This window comes from Hyperolius riggenbachi, chromosome 4 (genome assembly GCF_040937935.1).
Source record: "Hyperolius riggenbachi isolate aHypRig1 chromosome 4, aHypRig1.pri, whole genome shotgun sequence".
In the NCBI taxonomy this organism is placed as follows: Eukaryota; Metazoa; Chordata; class Amphibia; order Anura; family Hyperoliidae; genus Hyperolius; species Hyperolius riggenbachi.
In genome coordinates this window covers 300,315,875-300,339,160 of record NC_090649.1, presented here as the reverse complement: position 1 = coordinate 300,339,160, position 23,286 = coordinate 300,315,875, and the positions used below count along the sequence as shown (strand labels likewise).

The window sequence follows — 23,286 nt, the reverse complement described above, 5'->3', positions numbered from 1 at the left end:
CCGGAGACCACCGGGAGCCTGCGGAGCGGCGGCGAGGGCACCTCCTGCCTGCCACGGGCTGGAGGAAGCCCCAGTTAAGTGGATATTGATTTTTATTTTTTTACCTCCCTCCCTGAACCTTCCCTTTAAACTGACATCCTCGAAGAGATCAATCTCACAGCTATCTGTTTATAGTTATTTGCAGTTTGATAGCTTTACTAAATGGGATCTTATCCTTTTTTTTTAAATTGACCAAAAGGTTTATTGAATGAGGAATGCATTACAGAGTATACGGAATGTTCAAACAGGTACAGTCAGTTGTTATATCTGGGGAGTACATATACATTTACAGAATCTTAAAAAAAACAATCTGCGTCAAGTGAACACAGTAACAAGTGTGAGGAAAGGATTTAATATAAAGTGTATTAAGTAGGGAATACCCAAATGTCCTATCCTGTGAGTTTTAAGGCCAGCACAAGAGAGGAGGTGATAGGTTGTGAGGTTAAAGGATAAGGGACAAGAGTGTCTTCACTTAATTAATAGGCGGAGTTCTCCAGAGCGAGGCAAGGTAATCAGGCAGAGAGACCGGAGGCGGTGGGCATTAGCTTATGAGAATTTTATAGGTAGAAGACAAGCTAATCAGGTATTGTTATTCGTCCATCTATCCCAAATTTTATTAAATTTAGCGGGGCAACCCCTATGTTGATATACTAATTTTTTAAGAGGAAGAGAATTGGGATCTTATCCTTTAGACCTGTTCTTGAGAATAATAGTCTGATTTGTGGAGCTTGAATCACCAAGTGTTACCTCAATTATGTCAATCTGCATGGAGGATATCTTATTATTCCCTTCCATGCATCTTGACGCAAAGGATAATTTACCCTCTGGAGACTCTTTGGTCTCAAGGTTTTCTTCCTTATGTTATTTTACTTTTTTGTTTATATGTCCATTCACATCTACTATTATGTAGAGGAGTTCAGATCACGCCAAGGCCTTACTAGGCCCCAGGAGACAAGCTATCTTCATAATCTTATGCTAATACCTTCAAAATTTGTTATTCATTACTTTAACCATGATTATGGCTTCCTTTAACATTGTATCACATAACGTTAAGGGCCTAAATTCCCCCATGAAACGTCGTAGGGCCTTCCTAGATTGCTAAAAATGTAATCTGGATGTATTGTGTATTCTAGAAACACATTTTTCCCACCAATCTATTCTCAAATATTTCCATAGGAACTATCATAAATATTTTGCCTCTTTGGCTGATGAAAAGCATAGGGGTGTCTTGACTCTTCTCCATAATTCTTTCCCTCTATTGACAAGGTTATTGCTGATGACAATGGGTGATATGTGATTATCTATGGTACTGTTCAAACAACAAATCTATGCATTATCAACTTGAGGCCCCTCTTCAAGCAATAAGGGAGGTCCTAAAACACCTAACGCGTACTGCTCGAACACAAATAATTTGGGCTGGGGACTTTAACATAGCTCCTAAGCCCTCTCTAGATAGATCCAACCCATCTGTCACTGCATTACAATGCAAGCAAGCCACCTCTATGTGCTCTCTTATACAGTCAATTCACTTAGTGGATACATGGAGGGAATATAATGCAAACACGAGAGGCTGCACCTACTATTCAAGTGCACACAAAACCTATTCACGGATTGATGCAATTCTGGTCACCTCGGATTAAACTTCCCCAACGTCAGGGTCCTGACAATGTAAGGAAAATACTTAACATTCTCCATTTCGCTAACTCCACCAAACAGCTTTTATCTCTGGTATCTCTCGACATTGAAAAGGCCTTTGATACCATAAACTGGCCTTATATGCTCAGGGCCCTTACCAAGGCGGGTATCGGAGTAAATTTTCTCCAAGCTTTTCGTTGCCTTTATTCCACACCCTCAGCAACTCTTAAACTCCCTACAAATGTCCCGCACTCCATCCCTATTAGACGTGGAACGAGATAGGGCTGCCCCTTATCTCCCACCCTTTTCGCATTGATTATAGAACTTCTGGCGATAGGATCAGGCAATCTTAAGATATTAAAAGTCTAACCATAGCAAATAACGAATATAAGGCAGATTTATTTGCAGACAATATACTTTTGACCCTTACCTCTCCCCATAACTCCTTACCAAATTTACTTTCTTTGGTGAATAGCTTTGAGGAAATACCGGGCCTTTGGCTAAATATCAATAAAACTGAGGTTCTTTTTACCAATGTCTCTAAGGACACAGCTTGACCTCTTATCACCTCTTTGGGATTAACCCTACAACCTAAATATATTACGTATCTAGACCTAAAGATTCCCATAAATCAGATTTGTATAATTTAAATTACTCCCCTATGTTATCTAAATTCAACCAGGACCTGAGCTCTTGGGACACCCCTATATTCTCATGGACTGAACGTATACAAGCCATATGAATGACTTTACTCCCCCGTATTTTGTATCTTTTTCGTTCTTTACCCATTCCTCTTACTCAAATTGCTTAGACTTCCAAAATGTAATATTCCAGTTTATATGGAAGCATAAAAACAGCAGAATACAGAGGAGCACCATGTTTTGGAACAGATCCAGAGGAGGATTGGGGGTACCTGATCTCTATAATTACTACAGAGCAGCCCAATTGGCACAGCTTGCCCCTATTCACCCTAAATTTAAACCCCCTCTTTGGGTTCAAATTGAGAATGACTTATTGTCTCCAGTCTCATTAAATGCCTTTGGTCTGGACTCTGGACAAGAGTCAAACGGTTGTCCCCTTTCACATTCCACTCGATAACACCCCCTGTCCTATATTTGGGAACCCTTCCTTTTCTCCTGGGCTGACTACAGGCACCTTTTTTACATGGTGGAGATCAAAAGGGTTTTCTTCAAGTGAAACATTTCTTAAATGATACGCTTCCTTCTTGGAGCCAGTTTAGAGAAATAACCTCTTTTCCTCCATGAATTTTTCCAGGCAATTCAGATCTTCCGTTACCTTAAAGCCTTTAAACTTCCAACATCACCAAGAGAGGTAGTGGATCCAAAAATAAACACCAGGGAAGCAACACCAGGCAAAGGATAACAAGTTTGACAGTGAAGCCTAAAACCATAGCTGTCCCCAGCAAAGCTCAATCACAGCCACACTCTGCAATGCCAGATCGATAAATAATAAGACTGCAACTATACATGACCTAATAGAGCTCTCTGATTTGACCTTTTTGACAGAGACCTGGCTTGGGAAACATGCAGGCCCAACTCTTGAAGCAACGGTGCCGACCAATTATTCAGTCTTGCACTGTGAGAGACAAGTCGCAAGGGTGGGGGTGTTGCCATATGCTTCAGATCCTCTTTGAACATAAGGCCCCTGGCCATAGGCCCCACTGAAACCTTTGAATGTCTTGCAGCCCAACTGTCAGCAGAAGTAAACATCAACATATTGCTCATATACCGCCCCCCAGAAAATGGTCCAGCCTTTCTTAAAGAATTCTCTGAACTCTTATCCTGCCTTACAGTGGAACACCCTAGATGGATCATTCTGGGAGATTTTAATGCATGGGTGGATGATCACACCTCACGCCTAGGAAGTGAACTACTTCTCATAATGAGTGAACTGGGTTTCTCTCAGGCTGTCTACCTCCCCACCCACAAGTAAGGGCACACCCTGGATCTTATATTTCATTGTGGACTTTTAATATCACACATGAATATAAACCCAGTGGTATGATCAGACCACCACACCATCCACTTCTCTCTGACAGCACCAGCAATAAAACACAGAGGGAAAGAACTCATAAAATACCGTTCTCTGAAAGATGTCTCACCCCAGCACGTTCAGAATATCCTCAACTTCGACGCATTAACCAATCATTGCGCAGACCCAGACTCCATGGTCCTGATGTACAACCATGCAGTGTCATCTGCCTATGACGCCCTTGCTCCAGTTCGCATTAAACGGTCTACACCACTTCACCATGCACGGTGGTTTGACAGCTCACTAAAGGACCTAAAGAAAGAAGTGCGCAGACTAGAAAGGAAGTGGCGAGAATCTCAGAATTGAAAAGATAAACACACCCTTGTCTCTCACCTGGAAAGCTACCAAAATGCGATCACCAAGAAAAAATCCTCCTACCTATCACAGGAGATCGCAAAGGCCGCCAACAGACCAGCCCAACTATTCCGCACAGTTGATAAACTATGTAACCCATCCTGCCTAAAGCCTACTAGGACTCCCTCAAAGGAGCTATGTGAGAAATTTGCTTGCTACTTTGCTGACAAAGTATCCTCTATCCGGTCTCTCATTCAGTCCACAGCACCCAAGACTCGTGCAACTCCTGGAAATGGCTGCAAAAACAACCTAACACCCTAGACTGACTTCAAAAGTATTAGTGAGGAAGAGATCTCAGACATCCGCCTCCGCCAGACAACCTGCGACCTGGACCAACTAAACATATGCTGAAATGCCCTGACCTGCTTGGTCCAGCATTTCACAAAATAGTAAATTGCTCTCTGCAAGCAGAGAGGTTTCCTACCTCCTTTAAAAGAAGGAATCATCAAGCCCCTTCTTAAAAAACCTCCCATGGATCCAGATGCAATGAGCAGCAATAGACCTGTCTCCAACCTCCCCTTCCTAGGTAAAGTTATTGAAAAGGCTGTCTATCTGCTACTTGAAACCAGGCTGTCAGTAAACAACATCCTGGACCCTCTACAATCTGGCTTTAAGAAACACCACAGCTGTGAAACAGCCCTCATGCAAGTCTGCAACGATCTGCTCATGGCAAGGGACAGAGGGGAATGTTCCATCCTAATCCTGTTGGATCTCTCAGCGGCTTTTGATACAGTTGACCATGAAATCCTGCTTAACAGACTGCAGGAGTACTGTGGCATCAGTGGATCAGTCCTCCAGTGGTTCAGATCATTCCTGACTGACAGAACAGAGAGTATCCCTAGGACCTATAATGTCCAAACCTGCACCTCTACAATTCGGAGTGCCACAAGGATCAGTCCTATCCCCTCTGCTGTTTGCAATCTACATGTTGCCACTCGGTACACTTATCCAACGACATGGCCTGACGTACCACTGCTACGCCGATGACACACAGCTATACCTGTCCTTCAAACCTGGTGGAACAGACCCTACTCCAAAAATAAACTCTTGCTTAGCTGAGCTACAGGCATGGATGAATAACTGGTTGAAACTGAATGCTGACAAAACTGAAGTCCTCTTTGTCCAAAGCCAGTGCTTGCCATCAAAACAGCTCTATCCTAAAGCAACACCAATCAGGATTGGGAATTCAGACATAAACCGCTCCAACCTTGTGCGCAGCCTTGGCGTACTAATCGATGGGGATTTGAGTTTCAGAAACCAAATTTCATCTGTAGTTAAATCTTCCTACTTTCATCTGAAGAACATTGCAAAGCTTAAACATCCGATTCCCCCAGAGGATCTTCCAACCCTAGTTCACGCCTTCATCACGGCTGGATTACTGCAATGCCCTTTATGCTGGCCTCCCCAAAAAGGACCTGCGTCACCTGCAATTAGTGCAGAATGCTGCTGCCAGATTGCTAACAAACCAGCCTCGCCACTGTCACATTACACCGATCCTTTGCTCACTGCACTGGCTACCAGTAGAATGGAGAATACTCTTCAAGATTGGACTGCTGACATTCAAATCCCTGCACAATCTGGGCCCTGGATACATGAAGGACTTGCTGAAGATGCACTACACCTCTCACAACCTCAGATCAGCAAGTTCTATAAACTTGGTCACTCCCAGAGTGCACCTCAAAAAATCTGGAGATAGAGCCTTCTGTCATGCTGCCCCTACTCTTTGGAACTCCCTGCCACACCCAGCACCATCCCTGGAGCTATTCAAATCCAGACTGAACAGCCACCTGTTTAGCCTGGCATTTCCGGACTTCTAAAATTCTTCCTCTGTACCACGATGGTCTGAGCCATGCTTATGCGCTTTGAGTCCTATGGGAGAAAAGCGCTCTACAAATGTTTTTTTTGTTGTTGTTGTAGTTGTCCCTTGGACTCGTTTTGAAGCATGGTGTGACCTCAGCCCGCTAGACTGAGGTTTAATAGCTTACCTATATGCAATCCTATCTCAGCCTCTCCAAATGATTAAAATTTCTTCCATGTTACAATGGGAAGTGGATTTAAATACCACATTAACAGAAGCACGCTGGTCTAGGTGTTGTATGATCTTGTCGAAAGGTTCCAGCTATTATTCACATATTGAGACCAGCCTAAAAATCCTGTATGGGACGCATCTCACTCCGCTAGCTCTCCATAGGATATAATCAATCCATACAAGTCTTTGTTTTAGAAACTGTGGTCGTCAAGGAACCTACTCTCATATTTTCTGGTATTGTCCTATAGTAAAGCAGTTTTGGAGGGAAATTACAGCACTTATTAATCAAGCACTTGACAAATCCATTGCTCCAGATCCTTTTGTGCTACTTTTGGGGGATAAACCCAATGGGTGGAAATTTCCTCAATATCGCCTTGCCCAGCATATAGCCAAATCTGCCAGGCTCCATATAGCCAGAAATTGGAAAAAGTTCTCTATCGGTTCCTATGACTAAATCCATTATTATGAATATGCTAATTTCTGAATGTTTAATAGCTATTACTAATGATACCTTTGATGTATTCACTAGAACCTGGCAGCCTTGGTTGGCAGTCCATGCGGAGGGGGGGGGGGGGGGGGGGGTATGCGGGCTCTGACTCTCACACCTTGATCTTATACAAAACCTCCAAATTGGATATTTAAAGGTATCCTATAATATCTGTTGAATTCCTGTATGTATTATATGCTTCATTTTACTATGTAATATGGCTTACCTCTTCTTTAATTGTGGACATTTTTGTTCTTATTAATGTTTGGTTTATTCTTACCATGTTGGTATATGTTCTATGATAATTAGTCCCATGTGGACAAATGTTTAAGCTGTTCATATTACTGTAAACTGACTTATGTCAATAAAACTATTTGAAACTAAAAACTTGCGTCTTACAAACTTGGGTCGCCTTGTAAACAACTACCATAAGCTTGTTTGGAGAACACCCTTCTCCTCTCGGGTAAGTGAAACTTTCTTCAGGCTCGGCAGTCAAAAAAAAGACAATCCAGTGCTGGCCATAATTATTCATACCGCTGGCAAATTTTGACTTAATTTTTTGATGGGAAATGACAGGTGTTGCCCAAAAGATAAGACTATGTACAAGAGGCATTATTGTGAAAAAAAAAAAAAAAAAAAAATCTCAACTTTTTACATTTGAGCAAAAAGTGTCCAGTCCAAAATTATTCATACCCTTCTCAATAATCGATTAAAAAAGCCTTTGCTAGCTATTACAGCAATCAAGCATTTCCTATAATTGCAGACTAGCTTTTTGCATGTTTCCACAGGTATATTTGCCCATTCATCTTTAGCAGTGAGCTCCCAGTCTTTCAGGTTGGAGGGTTTTCTTGCAATCACCCTGATCTTTAGCTCACTACAGATTCTCATTTGGATTCAAGTCAGGACTCTGGCTGGGCCACTGCAAAACGTTAATGTTGTCTGCTAACCATTTCTTCACCACTTTTGCTATCTGTTTTGGGTCATTGTCATGCTGAAATGTCCACTGGTGCCCAAGGTCAAGTTTCTCTGCAGACTGCCTGATGTTGTCGTTAAGAATCCTCATGTATTGTCCTTTTTTCATGGTGCCGTTTACTGTGATTATGTTCCCTGGTCCTTTGGCTGAAAAACACCCCCAAAGCATTAGGTTCTCACCAGCATGTTTGACAGTGGGGATGGTGTTCTTTTGGTTGACGGCATCTTTTTTTTTTTTTTTTTTTTTTTTTACGCCAAATTAAGGAAACCTTATTGTGAGCAAACAATTCATTATTTTTTTTCATATGACCATAACACAGAAGACCAGAGGGCATCTTCTTTGTCCAGATGAGCATTTGCAAAGGCCAAGTGAGCTTTTGTGTTCCTTATCTGGAGAAGTGGTTTCTTCCTTGGTCTGCATCTGTGGAACCCAGCAGTGTGCAGTGTCTGTTGGATTGTCTGCCTTGAGACATTGCTACCAGCAGAGCCCAGACTCACCTGGATGGCCTTGGTGATGATTCTTGGATTCTTTTTCACCTCTCACTATCATGTTGGCCAGCAACGGTGTCACTTTTGGCTTCTGACCTTGTCCTCTGAGATTTTCCACAGTGTGGAACATCTTGTATTTTTTTAATAATGCTTTAAACTGTAGCCACTGGAGCTTGAAAACATTTAGAAATGGCCTTGTAGCCCTTCACTAACTTGTTAGCAGCCACAATGTGCAGCCGCAGGTCCTCGCTGAGCTCCTTTTTGTCTTAGCCATGACTGCCCCCAAATCAACTGCAGAGAGCTTCTTTTTTTTCACCTGTTGAGTTGTTTAAAACAGGTGTTCCCAATTAAACAGGGTAATTAGGATGCTTTGGAACAGCTTGGACTATTTAGAATGGTATAGAACTTTGGATTTTCCCACAGACTGCGGCAGATTGTGAAGCGTATAAATTTTGGACTGGAAACTTTTTGCTCAAATGTGAATAAAAGCTGATAATGTTTCCACAATAATGCCTCTTGTACATCGTCTTCTCTTTTGGGAGACACTGATGTCATTTCCTGTCAAAAAATTACTTGTTGGTTAAATAAAAGTAACTTTAATCAATCCCCCAATTGGCGTAACAAAAAAGTAAAAGGTGGCTCCTCCTTTATAGAGGAGACAAACATGGACTAAGGTTATACTTCACAGTTCAGAGAAGTTATGCAAAACATATGAGGAAATTGTCCATGGGCAGGAGACCTACATCCCGATTTAGGGCTTGGGCACACTATATAAGCGCTTTTCTGAGCATTTGCGATTGATCAGCGATTTCTGATCGCTTTTTTTTTTTTTTTAAATTGCTCCCATTCCCTTGCAGTAAAATAGTGTTTGTAAAAAAAAAAAAAAAAAAAATATGCACTTGCGTATGTTGTGCATCCGCGTTTTTCACCGGATCACGGCGATTTTTTTACCTCAATTTTAAAGCAAGTGAATGGGAGTAATTTTTTAAAAAGCGCTCAAAGCGCTGATCAATGGCAAACGCTCAGAAAGGCGCTTATAGTGTGTCTGAGCCCTTAGAGTCCGCTAGTAGCCCAATGCTTCAGTAAATAAAAAAAGAAGTTCCTATTGTAGCTTGATATCGTTTGCACCACAAGGGCACCTAAAAGAAAATGTGGATGTCTAGGCGATACCCAATACCTAGCTTTAGGCCTTTTTCATAAGGGAGGCTGTGGGAGATGAATACACTGCCTGTAAACTGCTGATGTGTATGCAACTATGACCAGAAGCGAAAAGTCGCTTTTTGAACACTGGGAAACCCCACCACATTTCAAACCATGACACACATGGATTACAGTTGCTGCCATTCGACAGAATAACATTTCAGCTGAAGGACTCTTGTGGCTGGCAACTGGGTGGCTGAACTGCTTGAGAAGTGTGCAGTTCAGCTTCCTGTGTGAAAGAGCAGTTGGTGTACCCTGGAAACGGGTTACCAAGGATCCGTGAAGAAGTACCGTCTTGATGGTATGATAGAAGAGGACAATGGCTACTTCCACTAGAACTCAAACCGATGAACTAGTATGTTACAGCTGCTATAAGCCTGGAAATGCTTGGCTACAGCTTCACCTTACCCCTTGAAAAATGATGGAAGCAAATATGCTGATTTGGAGAGATTTCGGTCAGCTGATGAAGCTGCAGAAGAGCACTAGGGATGATCAATGAAATGCAAATATTTCTACGTGCATGCAGGTTATGTAAAATGTGTAATTTGTGGAAGAAGGCGCTCCATAGGCTTCAAACTTGCATTTGGCTTCTTTATTGAGCAACTGCACACACTACATGTTATGGGTACACTGACCCTTCCTCAGTTGTGAACACCACCCCTTTATATAGGACCACTCACAGGAAGTCCAACTCATGTGCATTAGCATACAGTGATAGACATAAAACAATTAGTATAGTATCTAAATTCTAATACAGGTAATTGCTATACCGTCTACCCTGAAATAACAAGTGGAGGGGTCATCCATATCCTGTAGCTTAAGGAGGCCCACATTATGAGCGAATGGTGTCCAAAACCATCTATTCTTGTTGCAGAATGTCCGGCTTGATAAAAATGTTGGTACATTTTGTTTCTCAGGATTCTGGTGAAAAGCAGAGATGCTCCTTTTGCGCTCTTGAATGCGCACTTTTACATTAGGGGTAGTTTCCCCTACATAGACCAGCCCACAAGGGCATTTCAGTGCATATACTACACATTCTGTATTGCAATTAAAGCTACCACCCACTCTGACTTTTTAACCAGTATGGGGGTTGGCAATGAATTCCCCTTTTATAATTGCAGAACAGCAATTACATAAGCAACATGGATGAGGCAGCAGCTTGCACAGGAATCTTATGTCTCACCGGCTGGTGCTTTTGAGGTAATCCACGCAGGCCCAAAGTAGTGAGCAGGCTACAAGTGGCTGCCAGCCCACCCACCGACCATGGCTGAAGGTCACTGGCTGACCATGCATGCGCGCGCCAGCCCACTTTCCACTATAGTTGGATATAGAATACCAAAGGGGCCAAAAAACAGGTTTACTATAATTGAAGTTCTGTTATATCAGAGTTTACTATACCAGGCGTTACTCCCATTTTTTTATAATGGGGCTTGGCCGTGACCTGGACATTTAGTTTACTATATCACAGTTTACTATAACAAGATTATACTGTGTTACAAAATGATAGGTCTGAAAATGGTATCAAAATGTTGTGTATAAATAATACTCTTCTACAGTGTGTAACACCACATTGTATAACATTGCTGCATATTTTTTCAATAAAGTGGACCCAAACGAAAAATACAAGATTTCAGAAATAAAATCTATTTTCTAAATTATAATAATAGCAGCCTTTTTTCAGTTGCATGATGACAAATATAATATATTTTACATTTATTGGAGAAACCCCTCACTTCCTTTCATATTGCCAGCAAATAATCCGGCAAACTGGTGGAGTAGATGGTGTCCAGCAAAGGAGGAATTGCTAATGGTTGCCACCTGTATAACCCTATTTATGAAAAGAGGGTGAAAAAAATGCACTGAAATGCTCATAGGCTTGAAGGAGTGTTTATTTATATTTGTATGTCAGAGTGGTGCAACTAAATATTTTGAATTAAAAAAAAAAAAAGTTTGGTTTGGGTCCGCTTTACGTTTCTCTTGTTCTTTGCGTCAGAAGTAATGTTTGGTAAATGTGAACCCTTTGTTAGAGGTTTTGTCCTCTACGAATTGTCATGCTTGACTACAATTCTTGACTTCAATACTTACTCCCTCTGAACTGTAACATTTAGCAGTGCTTTTAGGGCTCGTTTCCACTATTGCGGTGCGTAATCACCTGGATTCCACCGCTGATGAAATTGCATGCGGATGCGACTCCGCATGCGTTTTTTGCCGCAAATTCACATAGGTGGGGGTACCGCAAATTCACATGTCACTGCCTGTGTGAATTTACATTGGTACCTATGCGAATTCGCGGCAAAAAACGCATGGGGAAAACGCATGCGATTTCCCTATTAAATACATTGTGTGCGATTCGCCTGCATTCCACAAGCACGTGAATTCTGCAGGGTGTTCCGTGCAGATTTTCTCCGCACAATAAAACGCTCCCGCAGACGCATAAGTGGAAACCGGCCCATTCACTTATATTGTCTATGCGAATCCGCATACGCAAGACTCATGCGGATTCGCGATAGTGGAAACGGGGCCTGACAGTATTGATTGTTCCCTGTCCCTCTGATCCATTGCTTCTTGCTGTCCGGGGTGAACTTGCCAGTGTTGTTGAAATGAGACTTATGGAGAATCTAGTCATCTTCCTGATTTCTGACCAGCCAAGATTGTTCTCCTTGGTGTAGCTCTGTTGACATTCCACACAAATATTTTAGCCAAGAATGAAGAAGAGAATTCTTCTGTTTTTGTTTTTTTGACCTTTTCAGTCTAGTTCTCTCGTGCAAAATGTTAAGTTCCAAATGCTGTCTGTCTGTGAGCAGTATCTAATTTTGTAGCTAGCGTTAGGGAAAAACACAGCAGTTATAAAAATACAGTAGTTCATATAAGAATGAATATTAAAGACCAGGCATTGTATACTTGTTTTTACTTATTTATACAAGGGCAAATGGTATAGTAGTAAATTGTATGTCCAGCAAAAATGCCACTTTGTATTGAGGGTTTCAACAATGAGTTGACTTTCTTTTGTCACTTTCTTCAATTTTAGGGTTGGGGACCACTTTAGATAACAAATAACTCTAAAAAAAATTGCATATGCTTTTTTTTTTTTCCCTTCCATGTAAAAACCAAGCATTTTCGAGAGTAATTTTAGGAATTTGATTTTGGCCCCTTAATAGAATTGCGCTGATTTTAGCCCCTGCTGTCCCTGAATGAGTCTGTCTCTGTGTCTCTGTGTCTCTGTGTCTCTGTCTGTCTGTCTGTCTCTTTCTCTCTCTCTCTCTCTCTCTCTCTCTCTCTCTCTCTCTCTCTCTCTCTCTCTCTCTCTCTCTCTCTCTCCTTTACAAACGCGACAGCCCGAATTCTGTTACAATTCTAGTGTGGAATGTGTATTCTACCAGTTTTCAGTACACACAGCCCAGTTACATTCCTTTTTCTGAATAAGTAATTATCTGCTCAGATTACAATTGTTGCACATTTTATACAGCTCTGCCACTCCTAGCCCCAAGGGCTGGTTCAAACTGCAAGAGCTTTTCCAAGCGCTTGTGATTTTCAAATCTCTTGCTAATGTTATCCGATGTGAGTGTTCACACTGGAGCAATGTGATTTTGTAAAAATCCATCATAGGATTTAATTAGCAAGAGCTTTTAAAATCTGACGTTTAAAAAGCTCTCATAGTGTGAATCAGCCCTAAGGGCTGATTTACACTGCAATAGCTTTTTAAGCGCTAGAGATTTGAAAAACTGTTGCTTATGCAATGCAGTGGGTGATTTTTATAAAATCCCATCGCTCAAGTGAGAACACACACCTAGTATTACATTAGCAAGAGATTTTAAAATCACTGTGCTTAGAAAAAGCTCTTGCAGTGGGAACCAGCCCTTGGGGCTGGGACCCACTACAAAGGGCTATCACAATCGCTAGTGATTTGTGGAGGCGCTTTGTTAGATTTTAGTAGCTCCAGTGGGATCTGCTCCAGCCACTTACATTGGCAAAGCGTTTTGTGAAATCGCTAGCGATTAAAAGCGATCACAAAATGTTGCTGAAAATGCTCTAGTGGGTCCCAGCCCTAAGGGCTCAAACTCACTAGCAGCCATTTCTAACCAGTAGTGATTTGAAGAGCTCTTGCTAATGCAGTGCTAGTTTTATAATCTCGCATTGCTCTAGTGGCATCACAACCATAGCATTATCTTGGCAAGAGCTTTTAGGTGAGTACACACATCAGATAAAAGTCTTTGGAAAATGAAAGATCACAGACCCAATTTTACCCCCTTCCATGTAGTATGAGAGCCATACTCTAGTCTACACAGTCTATTCTATTGAGCTGGACTCCCCATCAGATAAAAATATTTGCAAGATGCTGAAAACAAGGATGCTGTACACATTCAACAGATCAGTATATGCAAAAGATCCGTTCCTGCAAAATGCATTTATAGTCTATATCTGCAGATCCTCACACTTACCTTGTTTAACAGACATTCATCTGCAGATCAGATCCACCAGGATGGATCTTCAGATCTGCAGATGATTGTCAGATATGCAGATGAATGTCTGTTAAAGTGAACCTTAAGTGTAAAAAATAATTTGAGTTTTACTCACCTGGGGCTTACCTCAGCCCCCTGTAGCTGATCGGTGCCCACGACGAGTCGCTCTGATGCTCCGGGTCCCGCTGGCGGGCACTTCCGGTTTCACCGTCAGAACCTGTCAGGCTGGGAAGGCGGCTGTATCTACACGTTCCCAGCCAAAATAGCACCCCTATGCGGAGAAAAAATATATATATATATATATATATATATATATATATATATATATATATATATATATATATATATATATATATAATTAAAATATATATATTTTTTTTTTTTTAAGGAGTCTGGCAGCATTTTCTGATGAGCTTATGACTAAACCGAGGAGTCCTAGAAATGAAAGTTCAGGGAAATAAAATGGGATCATTGGGGAAGTATGACAAAAATAACAGACCTGCTTATAAAGAAGACTGTTGGGTTATTTGCCAGGAAATGCAATTATTTCATTAGAAGAACTACTTTTCAGATCGCTGAATCTAGGAGGGCCATGAAGAAGGTAACACACGTTTACCTTTTACCTGCTATGCAAGGGATTTCTTCTATGTAATAACTTGCATCTGTCAGGTTCATCTCTTCTCACCCTGCACCTCTTGTCACACTTCAGAAAGTGTTCTGCAGCATTGCAGCCCCCACCAACCTATAGGTGAGAAGTGTGATGCTAGCAGGGCTGTGGCGTCGGTACAAAAATCATCCGACTTCTCAGTTTTGAAACCACTGACTCCAGGTACCCAAAATTACTCAACAGCCCTGGATTCTAATACAACAAAGAAATTGAAAGCCTTGTAAGAGGATATGAGAAATGCCTAAGTAAGAGTGATGCTTAAGTCAAATTTGCTTCTGCACCAATGGTGTTGTGACGTGCAGGTATCCACTCTGGAGTACCAAGTGCTTACAACAACTTCTCAAGATCCGCACCGTCAAATATCCATCTTTATTGATAACTTCATATAAAACATGGTAAAAAAAGCATGGGTCAATGGAAGATATCTGCCATTGACTCATGCTTTTTTACCATGTTTTATATAATGTAAGTTATTAATAAAGATGGACATTTGACGGTGCGGAACTTGAGAAGTTGTTGTAAGTAAAAGTGGTTAATGTGGCGCAATTTTAAATTGGTGTCTAAGTAAAATGTTTCCTTTAATTGATCAAATGAAAACTGCTGTTACTTTTCAGACAACCCTCATATAATGGTGGCAAGCATTCTAATTAATCAACACTTTACAAATGGCCAAAAAGTGGATACAACCATGGCCACAATCAAAAGCAAGTTGTATTTATTAGTCTTCCTCAGATCAATACTAAAGGTGGCCACACACGATACAATAAAATGATCCGATTTTACGGTAATTCGATAAACGTTCGGATCTCCCGAAAACATCGAAAGCCTTTTTTTTTTTTTCATTCGACTGAAAAATCTGATCGGATTTCCCGTTTTCTTCGATTTTTATCGATCCGGAATGCCAGATATTTTTCTTCAATGTTTCTAAAGATTGTATGGTGTGTGTTTGCCAATTTATTAATGTACACACCCTAGCAATTTTGTCAGAGTATCATCATTTTTATCATAATTGGGGAAAAAATTAAACATACGTGTGTGGTACATTGGTCATATTTATGAAATGTTAAAATCAGTCAGAAAAATTTATTGCCATTCTTAAATATTTAAAAAATTGTATGGTCTGTGTGTGGCCACCTTAAGGCCCCATTCATACTTTCATACAATACATTCGCAACAATCCTGAAAGGTTGCACCACACTCTACCACTGCAGTACGGCCGTACAGTGAGGCATAGTTTCTGGGTTAAACACACACCGCCATTCTTGCATTATCCCAATGGGACGTGCTGCAATAAATGTGACAGCCAAAATGGACTATTACTACTTCTGCAACGAGATGTGGCGTTGTTTGTGCAATGCGTCATACAAGTAGCAGTACATAGCTGTTTTTATAATTTTATAAATTTCTTTCCAAAATACATTTTTAGCACTGAGCAAGTGAAAAAGTACTAAAAACTAGTGGGGGGGGGGGGGGGGGGGGGGGGATGGTATGACTTTCTAGTCTTTTGATGTAGTCACGAAAGATTTTATTTAAATGATGCAAAAACATCTGTGAGAACTACGAGGAAAAGCTTATTGAGTCAGAACCATGGGGTGAGAAGCTGTAGAGGGATAGTTGCTGACACAGCTGCCTAGCGAAGTACTTTCAGTGAGGCCAACATCTATTTATGGTTGTTGTAGTGCCAGAATATCTGGCTGGCAGTGAGATATAAGCCCTCCATTCTTTTCTATGCGCTTCTGCACATGGTTCATAACTTTATTAAACTTCATTTCACATATCTTGAAACAAACAGATTGTTATAGATGTACATGGTAATTCTCATGCTTAGCCATGTGACTGAACTTTCCATGGACTGATTACAATTGGAAGCACTCATGCTAACATAAAGAGGAATTGTCTGTTTATAATGGAGAGTACCATTAATTAGAAGGCTTCTCTAATGAAAGCTGTGCACCAATGGGGTGCTGTTCACTTACATAACAGCTGATGGCAATTCCTCAGTGTGAGGAAGTTCATTACTACTAACCAGAGGAAAATGAGACTAGGAGAAGCCAATATGCTGTAATACACTGTATGCTTCTGCCTTGTCCTGCTGCTTCCTGTGATGTGGTTTTTTGTTACCCCAGCTTTCAAACTGCACCTTTTTCTAGTGATGGACAAACTGTCTCCTAACATGCAAATCTCAACAGATCAAGGGAGGACATTCAGGCAGTGGTCACACTTTGGGGAACCGCACAGGTTTTTCCCACAAGCAGAAATGCTCCAGATGTGACAGCCCATGTCAATCAATGGGCTTGTCCACATTAGTGCGGTTCCCTCATGTGGGGGGAGGCACTTTGCTGCATACACTCATTGGTGGATAAACCGCAGCCATTTCGTTGGACCCAAGTGTGATACCTCTCCAAATCCAGTTGGGCCACATTCACACTGCACACGTTTCAGTCCGTGTTTCGTGAACGCGTGCAGGAGGCCGACACGCACGACATCAAAAAGTGCATAGACTGCACTGTCTGATGTTCACACTGCATGCGTTCCGGACCAGTGGGGTCCTGGAACGCATGCTGCACGCATTTTTAACAAAAACGCGCTGCTAACTCATTCACTTCAGTGAATGGGATCAGCCACACAATGCATAGAAACGCGGATGGTGTGCGTTCGTATGCGTTGTTCTGAAGGTACAGCCATCCACGTTTGCTGATGTGAACGGGCCCTTAACCTCTTTAGCGGTAACCCCGTGCTGGACACGGGGAAAGCCGCTGCGGAGGATTTCTCTGGCCCTACTGGGCCGATTTGCATATATTTTTTTTATATACATGCAGCTAGCACTTTGCTAGCTGCGTGTTACCTTTGATCGCCACCACTCCGTGCCGATTCGCCGCCACCCGCCGGCGATCAAAGGTAACACGCAGCTAGCAAAGTGCTAGCTGCATGTATAAAAAAAATTATGCAAATCGGCCCAGTGGGGCCTGAGAAATCCTCCGCAGCGGCTTTCCGCCCCCCCCCCCCCCGCAGCGGATTTCCTAATGTGCCTAATCGCCAGAGGCGATCGGAGGGGGTGGGGGGATGCAGCTGCTCAGCGGCTGTCATGTAGCTAGCGCTAGGCTAGCTACATGATTTAAAAAAAAAAAAATTGACCACCAGGGAGGATAAATTCGAGATCTCTCACTGTGTTGTGGAACGACCGTCCTAGGCATAACACAGTGCACAATCTGCATGTTACAAACAAACGCAGAACATTTATATCATGCTTTTCTCCTTGCGGACTCAAAGCGCCAGAGCTGCAGCCACTAGGACGCGCTCTGTAGGCAGTAGCAGTGTTAGGGAGACTGGCCCAAGGTCTCCTACTGAATAGGTGCTGGCTTACTGAACAGGCAGAGCCAAGATTTGAACCCAGGTCTTCCGTGTCAAAGGCAGAGCATAAAGAATTTTTATGTAACATGCTTGTTATCTGATGTTTTATTCAAAGTGTGCCTGAGAACACACTAGGCAGTGTGTGAAAGGCTGCATTTTGCTGTATGGGCGTTTTTTGTCATAGTAAAGTGCATTTTGAGTGCGTTTGCGTTTCGCACATGCCTTTTTTTGCTGCGTTTGCGTTTCACACATATGAATCACAATTCAATTTTTGAGCGTTTCTGATATGCGGTTTTAAGCTAATTTTTTGGGAATGTGGCCAGTATAAAAACACATTTTCGATGTCCTCTCTGACTCATCACTAGGAAGTCAAAAAAATGTGGAAATGCATCATCAAACTTTGTTTTAAAAAACAAACGCAATAAAACGCTATACCTCGGCATCACCATTTGACATACATTACGTGCATTTTAGATGCGTTTTGGAAAAATATGCAGCAATTTCTGCAGAAAATGCACATTGCAGAACAAGGGGTTTTATTTTTATTTGTTTTTTTAATTTTTTTTTTCATGCAGCCCATTGACTTAGAGCGTTTTGCCAGCGATTTCGGCAAAACGCTCTAGAGCTTTTGTAAGCTAGTGCTTTAATACCCTATAGGCCAGTTTTTACTTGGACGATTTGCGTTAATCGCCGCCGATTAACGCAAATCGCCAAATGCAATGCATAGCCCGCACCATTTTCAGGCGATTTCCCGGCGAATGCGTTTCAGTGCTATAGAAGTGTTAAATGCGATCGCGGGAAAATCGCTGAAGTGTCCAGTGAAATCGCACAAAAATCACACTCAAAAAAAAAGGTAATTGCCGGCATTTTGCGTTTTCAAAGTGTGAATGGGGCCTCAGTGTGTTCCTACCCTAAGGGTTTGGTCGTTTCCATGACTTCATTATTTGAGAAAACTAAAATGTCTAGTGTAAGACAACCCCCCCCCCCCCCAGGGGCAACTGACTGCTGTGAATTCACCTCCTGTCAGCTAAACGCACAGCATGCAACACTTTCTAAATATTGCTACACGTTACACACAACGCAACGTGTGCACTGTTGCACAGACTTAATACTGCTGTGCGTTAGTCCAAGTTAAGACATTTTCTTACGTGCGACTTTAACGTTGCACTGTGAAAGAGGCCTAAATGAATACTACCACTTGTTCTACCCAGTGCTGTTGCAACAAATATTGGTACTTATCCGTTAGCCGGGCGCATCTGGCAGGTGGCGCTAATTACTATTCCCCCTCCAGGCCGCCATGGATAGTAGGGAAAGATGTAACTCTGATGGAGTTTTGTCGCCACCTGCCGGATGCGCCCGGCTAACGGATAAGTACCCAAATATTCTAGTAAACTGTTTGTTATTGTAGATCATAAATGTTTGGTTCACACTATGAAATATCAGAAGAGTTTAAGAAATCTGCTATTAGTTAGTATGGTAAAACCCCCACCCCTAATATCTAAAAATTAGAATTGATAATAGAAACGTAATGCCCAGAAGTTACATGGAATGAAGATGGTCTACCCCCCTTTTTTTTTCTTTCTGTACACCAGCCATGCACAAGATATTGTACAAAGGATACAGAGGCGCCAAAAGAATAAAAAACGGACTTATTTAAAAGGATAAAACAAGGGGGTAAGGGTGGACTTACCTCCCCAATTATTCACACACCACAAATGTGTTATAGTATGCAACAAAACGTTTAATCTGTACTCCAAAAATGCAACGCGTTTCGCGGGTCTCAAGCCCGCTTCATCAGGCAAAGTATAGGAAGGAGCAGCTGTAACAAACAAAAAAAGAATCCATAGACATACAATCTAAAACAATGGCATCAGCAGAAGGTACAATAATCTCACAGAAATAAAAAACATAATAGATGATTGAAGAACATATAGAATAATAAGTATATACCTGTCCAAATGCAAATTGCAAATCGCAACTCAAAAATGCAATCATAACGCATAGTAAATATAAATATAAATGTGACAAGGACCATATGCTCATAATAAATGCCCAATACATTTAAACTAGAAAGGATGCAATCCCAATGGTAGCAGTGCATAGTCCACCCTCACTATATGTCCCATATAACATGTATTGCTGGTAAATGCATCATATTATTTGCCCCCATAAGGATTGGATGAATCTTACCTTACAAGGTGTGCAGCATAGCGCAGCGCCTCTGTAGCGAGCGGGCGCTGCGCCGACATCTGATATACTCTCTTGCCGCTTTGTGCAAACAAAGCTGGCGGGAGATTCGTGCGGGGGGCGTGATCTGTAGGGGGCGTGGCGGAATGCAGTGTCTATGCGCAAGAGCGGTGTAGCGGAAGTGCGTCGATTGAGGGCACACTCTCCGCCGCCGCCATGTCATGGTAGGGCAGCGCTTGCGTACTGAGCCTTCCAGAGGGTCAGCAGACGGAAGTGTGTCAGCAGAGGGCAAGCTGTCTGCGTCTACCATATTGGGAATGGGCTTGCTGCTGGATTAGACTGTAGTAAATAAATACAATAAGATAAATACAATAAAAGGAAATAAAAGGAAATAAAACGGGCGAAATATGATTTTATATAAAGTGTTTTTTATATAGAGTGTTTTTAACATTATTGTATTATCATTGCAATTATCCCCATAACTTGAGGTTTTATTAACCGTTCATCAATTACCATCTATTGTACCAACCTCCTTTTTCAAGTTATTATTAGTAATGTGCTGATTATTTTTCTGATGATTATTTGATTATTAATTTTTTTATTGATTGTAGAACTGCATATAGTGAAAAATCCATCCTTTTTCTGGTTTTACATGTATACCACTGGGTGGTGTTAGAGGACCACTTTTATGGTGGTAAAATATCTTTCCCATGTATCAATGCTAAGATACATTTAGTGTTAATTCTTTTCCCCTTCCCCCTTGTTTTATTCCACTCAATCATATTTCGCCCGTTTTATTTCCTTTTATTTCCTTTTATTGTATTTATCTTATTGTATTTATTTACTACAGTCTAATCCAGCAGCAAGCCCATTCCCAATATGGTAGACGCAGACAGCTTGCCCTCTGCTGACACACTTCCGTCTGCTGACCCTCTGGAAGGCTCAGTACGCAAGCGCTGCCCTACCATGACATGGCGGCGGCGGAGAGTGTGCCCTCAATCGACGCACTTCCGCTACACCGCTCTTGCGCATAGACACTGCATTCCGCCACGCCCCCTACAGATCACGCCCCCCGCACGAATCTCCCGCCAGCTTTGTTTGCACAAAGCGGCAAGAGAGTATATCAGATGTCGGCGCAGCGCCCGCTCGCTACAGAGGCGCTGCGCTATGCTGCACACCTTGTAAGGTAAGATTCATCCAATCCTTATGGGGGCAAATAATATGATGCATTTACCAGCAATACATGTTATATGGGACATATAGTGAGGGTGGACTATGCACTGCTACCATTGGGATTGCATCCTTTCTAGTTTAAATGTATTGGGCATTTATTATGAGCATATGGTCCTTGTCACATTTATATTTATATTTACTATGCGTTATGATTGCATTTTTGAGTTGCGATTTGCAATTTGCATTTGGACAGGTATATACTTATTATTCTATATGTTCTTCAATCATCTATTATGTTTTTTATTTCTGTGAGATTATTGTACCTTCTGCTGATGCCATTGTTTTAGATTGTATGTCTATGGATTCTTTTTTTGTTTGTTACAGCTGCTCCTTCCTATACTTTGCCTGATGAAGCGGGCTTGAGACCCGCGAAACGCGTTGCATTTTTGGAGTACAGATTAAACGTTTTGTTGCATACTATAACACATTTGTGGTGTGTGAATAATTGGGGAGGTAAGTCCACCCTTACCCCCTTGTTTTATCCTTTTAAATAAGTCCGTTTTTTATTCTTTTGGCGCCTCTGTATCCTTTGTACAATATTATCCACCTGGTGGATGGGTGTGAACACCCCTTTCTTTTTCTACGGAGAGCGACTTCTTAACCTGCGTGGGGACAGGGTCAATATCCCCATCTGTGCATTCAGTGGTTGCCTACAATTTGGCAACCCGTGTTTGTGAGTATATCTCTGATTTTTATCAATACGCTATCTATATCATTAGTAATACACTATTGGGGGCTCCCGTTTTCTTTTCCTTTTTGTTTCCCGACATGCACAAGATATTGGGCTTTTAGAAATAAATGAGTTACAATGCTACTTAGAAATGTGTTTCTAGAGACCTTGTTCTAATGTTATCCTTTTTTTTTCTTTCTTAGGAGAGAACTCACATGTGATTGCAATTCTTCTACCACACCCTGGATTCTTGAGGTGAATAACATATTTTTCTTCTATTCTTTTAGGGGCTTGTTAAGCAGTTGAATCTAGTTTTCAGGTTCATTCTCCTTGAAACGTCACACACCTTGCATGAGATTACTGAGCCAGGCAGGGTTCACCATTGGTCTATGGAAAATGACTGCAGATTTCCCGCAAATGTTTTTTCCTTCTAAATGCCCTCTTCCGCACGTGTCGCCCAGTCTGCTGAAGAAGCTGACTGGGAAATGGGAATTGCACACCGTTTGTGATACTTATGCTTCATGCAGCAAGTTTCCTTTCCGCATGTGTGAGCACGATCCCTCCAAGGACGAACCCTGTCTAGTCTCGCCTGATTCCCTACCTCACAGTAACTGAGTTCTGTCGTTTTTGAAGGGGAAAGTTGCAGATGATTTGCTCTTCCTTTGTTAGGAAAATATTCTGAGATTTGATGATTAGAGCATTTGTCATACTTCACTGTTTTAAAGTAATGCTAAAGTGAACCTGGAAAAATGTTAGATACTCTTATTTATGGAGAGGGAAGGCTCTGAATCCCATAGAGCCTTCCTGGTCCTCTCTCTGTGCCCTAAATCCACCGCTGTCCCTCTATGAAAGTTGGTTATTCGACTAACCAGTTGAATACGCCTTCAGAAGTCCTCATGAATGCTTCGGAAGCCTCTTGCAGCCCCAGATAGCTCTGAAGATGAGCAGGTCCATACTGCGCACGTACAAGCTTGCCTGTCTGCTTCTGCAGTCTTCAGAGGACTCCCAAAGGTGCAGAATTTTACAGGGGTGGGTGTGAAAGTCTGGTGGGACAGCGGTGGATTGAGGGCACGGAGATAGGACCAGGAATGCTCTACGGCATCCAGAGCCTTCTCTCAGCATAGGGGATCATCTAACCTTTATTTCCTGCTTTGCTTTAGATTTGCTTTAGGGCTGACTTCAGGAAAACTATGTGAATTGTGTAAGCTGTCAACATACATAATTTGCCCATCTACCTTGCACATTTCTGCTCTAGGGCCCTTTTCCACTAGCTGCGTTTTTGTAAAAAAGCGCAAAACGCATGCGTTTGCTGATTCTTAAGTGCAGCCTGTTTAAAATAAGAATCTTGGGTGGTCTTTTCCACTGCTGCGTTCAGATTAAAAAAAACCCAGCAAACGCAAAAAAAGCATGTCTGTGCGATTATGATGCATTTTGCATTTCAATGTAAATTATAGGAATGCA

General features: G+C 41.8%; 1 protein-coding gene and 2 long non-coding RNA genes across 18 annotated transcripts in view; 2 read left to right on the top strand and 1 right to left on the bottom strand.

The window, feature by feature from the left end:
- LOC137503891 (uncharacterized) overlaps nucleotides 1-20,218 on the bottom strand; it is a 65,127-nt gene extending 44,909 nt beyond the window's left edge. For both annotated transcript variants that reach the window (XR_011019368.1, XR_011019367.1), the window contains exons 1-2: nucleotides 19,926-20,218; nucleotides 19,426-19,554 (exon numbers count right to left, since the gene is read on the bottom strand). This is a non-coding gene — a long non-coding RNA (uncharacterized lncRNA). The remainder of the gene's footprint in view (nucleotides 1-19,425; nucleotides 19,555-19,925) is intronic.
- EPB41L2 (erythrocyte membrane protein band 4.1 like 2) overlaps nucleotides 1-23,286 on the top strand; it is a 278,051-nt gene that overhangs the window by 55,843 nt on the left and 198,922 nt on the right. For all 15 annotated transcript variants that reach the window (XM_068231559.1, XM_068231555.1, XM_068231551.1 and 12 more), the window contains one exon: nucleotides 22,029-22,080. The gene's annotated coding sequence lies outside the window, so the exon portion shown is untranslated. The remainder of the gene's footprint in view (nucleotides 1-22,028; nucleotides 22,081-23,286) is intronic.
- On the top strand, nucleotides 20,809-21,578 carry LOC137570763 (uncharacterized). The gene is made up of 2 exons (XR_011031172.1): nucleotides 20,809-21,108; nucleotides 21,480-21,578. It is a non-coding gene; the product is annotated as an uncharacterized lncRNA (long non-coding RNA).